The following is a 7,033-nucleotide window of genomic DNA, read 5'->3' as shown; positions in this document are numbered from 1 at the left end:
AACAGCACATCAACAGAGAACTGCCAGAAGTCCAGGCTGGATTTAGAAGGGGTCTTGGTACTAGGCATATTGTAGCTAATGTTAGATGGATCTTGGCTGAAAACAGTCCCAGAGGAATATCTATCTGGGTTTCATTGAGCGTTTGACTGTGTGGATCACAACAAGCTGTGGCTGACTGTGAGAAGAATGGGAATCCCAGAACACAAAAGTATAAGATTAAAAGAAGAAGAAAAAAGTGGAGATTTGCTCAAAGGGCAAAGTTGGAGGGCAGTGACTTTGACGTCACCTAGGAAAGGTGAGGGAGATGCAGGGCTCACATCCTTTTCCCCTGGAAAAGGTGTGCTCTGACCTTTTATTCCCAAATGCTTTGTCATCTTTGCAGCACACCAGGCAGCATCGGCTGTCTCAGGGGAATTGAACGAGACTGCCTGCAGGTCGCTCACTGGCCTGGGAACAGCATCAGGTCTTCCTTATATAGTCATGACGTGACACGTTATTTCCCTGGAGTTTGGGTTTTTTTGCCCCTTTATCTGTTTCCTGTCGGAAGTGAGCACTCGGTGTGGCAGGTCTTGTTTTATCTTTCTGTTTGTTTCTATTTTTCGCTTTGGGACACTTTTAGAGGGCCGGGGAAAGCCCTGGAGAGCTGACTTGTGCAGGCCTGTTATGGATTCTGTCTGAGCCTGGCCGGATTGCATTCTCCGAGTTCACTGAGGCGTTCCACTCTTTCAGGGGCATGTGCACCGTGCGTACATATCTGATGGACGAGCGTTCTATGCAACGTGTCCCAGCAAGAGGAGGCCGTGGCTATTCCTCGCGGGGGGATTGGTAACGGAGTCAAATTGTTCCAAAGCTACTTACAAGGCATTTTGCTGAGAGTTGTGGCATTCCACTTTCCCCACAGGAAAGCAGTCATCTATTCACAGATGAGAGACAGCCACAAGCCACTAAGGAGCTCTGACGGCACAGAGGAGTAAGTGCTCATCTGTTAACCAAAAGGTTGGCGGTTTGAATCCACTGGTCCTTCTGCAGGAGAAGGAGACGGCAGGCTGCTCCTCGAAGATTTACATTCTGGGGCTTGTTAGGAGTCAGAATCTAGTGGATGACAGTATGTTGTTGTTGCTGTTGTTGTGATTATGTGCCATTGAGTCACCTACAACTCATAGTGACCCCATGTTCAGCATCTCTGAAGCCTGCCCTGTCCTGAACCAGTCTCAGTCTCTCTGACACACCTACCCTCACTACCCCAGTTACTGTATCAATCCATCTCATCTGGGGTCTTCCTCTCCTGCACAGTCCCTCCACCCTTCCAAGCCCTCTCCAAGGACCTTGAACATAGTGCCAAGAAAATTAATAGGTCTGTCTTGGAGAGGATGAATCCAGGTTTCTCCTTGAAGGCTAGGATTTGGAAGCTCCGTCTTAGCAACCCTTGGGATGACAGTTGTTGTTGTTTAGTGTCGTAGGCGACTCATAGTGGCCCTATGAACATAAATCCTCAACATTTGTGTGACTTATCCTTTCTCCAGGTTCATAGGGTTTCCAGAGGCAAGCTATTACCGAAGTGGATGCCACTCCTGCTTCCAAGCTTGTTTTAATCGGGGCACTCCACCAAACACTGTCCACCATGGGAAACCATTCTCACATTTTTTTTTTTAAATTTTATTATTTTGTGTGCGTGTACCGTCAAATCAGATCTGACTGGTACAGGAGGATATTGCGCCTCCTTCTCCGGCAGAGCATCTGGTGGATTCGAACCGTGTTCCTCCGGGTTGCAGTGCAGCTTCTTGCCACTAGGCCACCAGAGCTCCCCATCCATTCTCGCATTTGACACATCAGTGTCACAGTGTTCAGCTTTACAGTGACCACAAGTTAGCTCTGTATGGCAAGTGGACACACCAGGGTTATACCACCTAAAAGACGGTTTGGACAAAAACAATGAAAACCAGGCCTGAGGGCCATGGATTAAAAGTCACCCAACTAAAAAAAAAAAGTCACCCACCTTTGGCTCGGTAGCATCACTTTCTCTCCACTAGACTAACTGGTCTCTCTCTGTGTTGTTATTGTTGTTCAGTGCCGTCGAGCTGTAGGCGATTCATAGCGACCCTATGAACCAAAGTCCTCAACACTTGCTGACAGTATATAATGTTAATATATGTCTATACATCAACAAGTTTTACTCCAGCCGTGTCATGAACGTAGACTCTACTTTGACGAGGCAGCTCTACCCCCGGTCATGTTCTGAATGCCTCCAACCTGTGGACCTCGTTCTCTGTCTCTGTGTCGGACGATGTTCTGCTGCTGTCCACTCAAGGGCTCATTATTTCATTACTGACTGGCCAGGTTTGCTTCCTTGCTCTTGTCACATATCATCACGTCAGCACTGACCCCCGGATGACCCTCCTGTGGGTTTTCAGAGGCAGTAAGTTGCACAGGAGGAGATCACCTGCCCTGCTCCTGCCAAGCCTCTGGTGGATTCGAACCACATGCCTTTGGGATTGCAGCGAAGCGTCTCACCACTAGGCCACTGGAGCTCCTGAAGGGCAGGCCTGCTGCCGTCTGTCTTAGTGTGGAAGCTCCTCAGAAGCCTGTCCTCTCCACTGTAGGCAGCCTAGCTGACATTTGGACGACCAGTGGCATAGCTACAAACACCAGAGCCACGTAAAAGTGATCACAGAACAACACAAAAGCAGGCAAGTGGTGGCTGACTGTATGCGCCTGTCAATTTTTCGGCTGAAAGTGCATCCTGGGAATTAGTTTTTCTTTCAGGTCCTAAGAGTGACTAAGGAGTCTTGAGTTTCTACCAGTCTCTATCAGACCAGTAAGCTGGGCCAGCTGTATGTTTCTGAGTTTTGTTCCAGGTTCCCCCTTCACCCCACTCTATCCAGGATCTGTGACCTCTTTGGACGGTCAGCAGCGGGGGCCAGGCACCGTCTAATACTTCTGGTCTCAGAACAATGAAAGTTGAGGTTCACATACGTGGTCCATCAGTCCTTCGGATTATCAACGATCTGCGTTATGTGGATGACACAACCCTGCTTGCTGAAACTGAGGAGGACCTGAAGCGCCTGCTGCAGAGGGTCAAGGACTGCAGCCTCCAATATGGATTGAGGCTCAATGTCAAGAAGACAAAGATTCTCACCACTGGACCAGTTGGCAGCATCAGGATGGCTGGTGAAGAGATTGAGATTGTTCACAGCTTTAGTCTGCTTGGCTCCACAATCAACACTCTTGGCAATAGCAGCCAGGAAATGAAAAAGACATTGTGATGGGAAAGTCTGCTGTTAGGGACCTCTCCAAACTACTGAAGAGCAATGGTGTCTCTCTAAAGACTAAGGTGCATCTGATACAGGCCATGGTCTTTGCAATCACTTGTTATGCATCAGAGAACTGGACAATGACTAGGGAGGATAGAAGGAGAATTGATGCCTTTGATCTGTGGTGCTGGAGAAGAGTATTGAATATACCATGGACTGCTAAGAACACAAACAGATTCATCCTGGAGAGGGTTAAACTGGGTAGCTCTTTGGAGGCAAGGATTCTGAGGCTTCCTCTGACATACTTTGGACTAAGGAGGGACTAGTCCTTAGGAACATCATGCTTGGGACAGTGGACAGACATCGCAGGAGGGGAAGACCTTCTATAGGGTGGATTGATTCCGTGACTGGGGTAATTGGGATGGGAGTGTCAGAGACAATGAGATTGGCACAGGACAGAGCAGGGTTTAGGGCTCTTGTACATACGGTCGCTATGAGTCGCAAGCAACTCGATGGCACATAACAACAGCATGTATCTTGGTTTTTCTTCCTTCTTCTTCACTTTGGACAGCAGAGACCAGCAGTTGCCTATTCTAGCTATTTCATAGAAATGGGATCAGACAAATACTCGTCTTTTTCTGTCTGGTTTCCTTAACTCAGTTTAATGTTCCTACGCCTCATCTTTGGGGTAGCACGTTCTCTGTTTCCTCTTAACTCAATCAGTATCTCACTAGGAAGAGAGAAACGGTCCTAGGTATTTAAAACAGGAATAGAATACAAGGAAATCAGATACCAAGACATTGCAAGTAACAGAGGGAGAGATCGGATTAACACAGATGAGTGTTTAGACTTGCTGGAGTCCTCAGGGCCCGGAGCAAAAGGGAAAGTAAGATCTCCAGAGTCTTCTGTGCTGCTGAGGCAGGAACCAACCGGATCACCCTCTAGAAGGAGGATTTGTCCAACCGAGAGCCTCTGAGAACCCCTCAAAGAGGAGGCCATTCTCTGCTTATCTGAGACACAGCCCACACCTGGTGCTGTGTCCCAACCCTCAACCCACCAGGGGGACCAGCCTGCAGTCAGAGTGAAGAGACAGAGCAAGTCAGGGCAGGAGGAGGGACGCAAGTGGGAGAAGGAGGGGGACATGCCCCATTTCTTTTCTGGAAGAATTTATCAAATGAAAATATTCATGTGAAAAAAAGAGAAATTTTCTCCTCTACTGACTGCATCGGTGTGAAGTGGGAAAACTCAAACTCGACTCATTGCCATCAAGTTAGAACTGACTCACAGCTGACCCTCCAGTGGGTTTTCAGGGGCCATAAATCCCTCAGGAGGAGATTTCCCTTCTTTCTCTCATGGAGCAGCTGGTGGATTTGAACTGCTTGCCTTTGGATTGGCAGAACAACTCCTTACCTACTAGGCCACTAGAGCTTAGGGTCAATATTTGTTAGTTTTCATTTTGCTATGCTGAATATGGAGAAAGGACAAAAACAAAAAAAACACTACCACCACTGGTGTCCAGGTCTTTCATTCATGGGGTCACTATGAGTCGCCTCCAACTCGACGACACTTAACAATAACAACAGCAACAATAACAACAACATAGAGAAAGAGAACAGTTGGCCTAGTGGACAAAAAGCCATGCGCCCAAGCCAAAGGTGGGTGACTCTACTCCGCGGCCCTCAGGCCTGCCTTTACTTGTTTTTGGTGAAACATTCTTCTAGGTCGTGTTACCCTGGTGTGTCCACTTGCTGTACAGAGGTAACTCGTGTTTGCTGTGAAGCCGAACCCTGTGACACTGATGTGTCAAATGCAATAATGGTTACCCACAGTGGACAGGGTTTGGTGGAGCTCCCCGATTAAAACAAGCTTGGAAGCAGGAATGGCATCCACTTCTGTAATCGCTTGACTCTGGAAGATGGAGAAGGGATGAAAGTTATATCGGTGTCCAGGTATTTTGTTCATGGATTCTCTGAGTTACCTCCGACTTAACAGCATTTAACAACAACAACAACATGCTGACCATATACATAAACCTGGATGCCATTCCAACAACTTCTGCACGTTCAATTCAGTAACGTTGAACTGGGTAACCATTCCCAATGTCGTTTTCCACATCAGTCCACCCCATGAATGTAACACATCTGTGTAATTTTCAGGTAATTCGTATTAGAAGCACAGGTGTAAACACGTGTAGAAACAACCCACCAGACAGTGTCCAGATTAGTCTCTTTTTTTAAATTTTTTTTTAAAATTTTATTATTTTTGTGTGCGTGTACCGTCAAATCAGATCTGACTGGTACAGGAGGAGATTGCCCCTCCTTCCCCGGCACAGATTAGTCTCTTTAAAGGAGATTTGTTTTTCTCTGTCCTGACTTTTTTTCTGGCATGTGGGTTGTTTTTCCCCCTCGCTGTTTCTCTTTACCAACCAAGAATGGGAAGAATGTGTCTCAAATAGTTGGAGGCTCCACTTGATTCTAGTTAAATGCTTAGTGTTTATGGCCTCGTGAACTCTCTCCTCAAATGTAAAGGCTTTAATGGATCCTGGTCTGTAAACGATAACATGCAAGCCGTTCTGAGTAGGAGATGAAGGAGGAAATAGCGAGAATTGTCTAACCTTGTAGGGCAGAATTTAAGGATAGCGTTAACCATGGAAGGTTCCTTCCCTCAGCAGAGGATTTAAGCTCTAGACAGATATCACCAGAGACTCATTTAAAACATCATCTGGTGTGCCAGCAATCACTACTGAATGTTTTGACCAAAGATTCTAGGGACGAATCTTGATCAAAAGGGGGGAAATATAGAAATGTTCCATTCATGGAATCTGGACTTTCTGGAGCTGCTCAAGTTGGATGAATGCCTAAAACTAATGCCCTGAAATGATCTTTAAGCCTTACACCTTAAACCACAAATGTCCTGTGAAACCAAATAATAAGTAACTAAGTTCTCTGTGAGTCTTAACATCAATAACAATGTAACAACTCTCCCTTGAGTTTGCAAAGCTATAAATCTTAGTGGGAGAGAGGGGAATCTTAATAGAAGGAGATTACGCATCTTTAGCTCTTGGAGAAACTAGTGGATTTGAACTTCTGACCTTGTAGTTAGCAGCTCTACTCTACCTGGGCTGCTTTGTGGAAGGCTGGAGACCGGGCTTTTTCGGTTAACCGTGAATAATCCTCTACCACCAAGGCTCCTTATGAACTGATTGATAAACCCATCCAGAAAACCAAACCTCATTCCCCTTGAGTTGGTTCTGGCCTGACAGAGCAGAGCTGCCCCGTCGGTTTTCTGAGGCCGGGTGGACATGCTTTCCATGACCAGACAGTTTCAACCTTCTCTCAAGTGTTTAACTCAGTGAGACAGAGTGGCTGTGATTTCTCCTTTCCTTTGCTGCTTTTTTTATTTAGAGAAAGTGATTTAACCCCACCCCCACTCATCTATAAAATGGGAGTGATACTGTGACCCGTGGCCTAAGGTCATTTTGAGGACTTGATGAGGGAGGCAAGAAGCTGCAATACTTGATGTTACACAACAACAAGAAGATAAACCCACGGAAAGCAGGATTATGTTACCTGACACAAGACTGACCTCACAGATGTTGTTCTGTGCTGTCAAGTCAGAACCAGCTCAGGGCTGACCCTCCAGCAGATTATGTTGTTGTTGTTGTTATGTGCCGTCGAGTCGCCTGCGACTGACTCATAGCGACCCTATGTACAACAGCCCTAAACTCCGCTCTGTCCTGTGCCAATCGCACTGTCTCTGACTCTCCCATCCCAATTATCCCA

The sequence above is a fragment of the Elephantulus edwardii genome, unplaced genomic scaffold (assembly GCF_000299155.1).
Source record: "Elephantulus edwardii isolate Elephantulus edwardi_28Jun2011 unplaced genomic scaffold, EleEdw1.0 scaffold00236, whole genome shotgun sequence".
Lineage (NCBI taxonomy): Eukaryota > Metazoa > Chordata > Mammalia > Macroscelidea > Macroscelididae > Elephantulus > Elephantulus edwardii.
Note: the sequence above shows the minus strand (reverse complement) of the source record.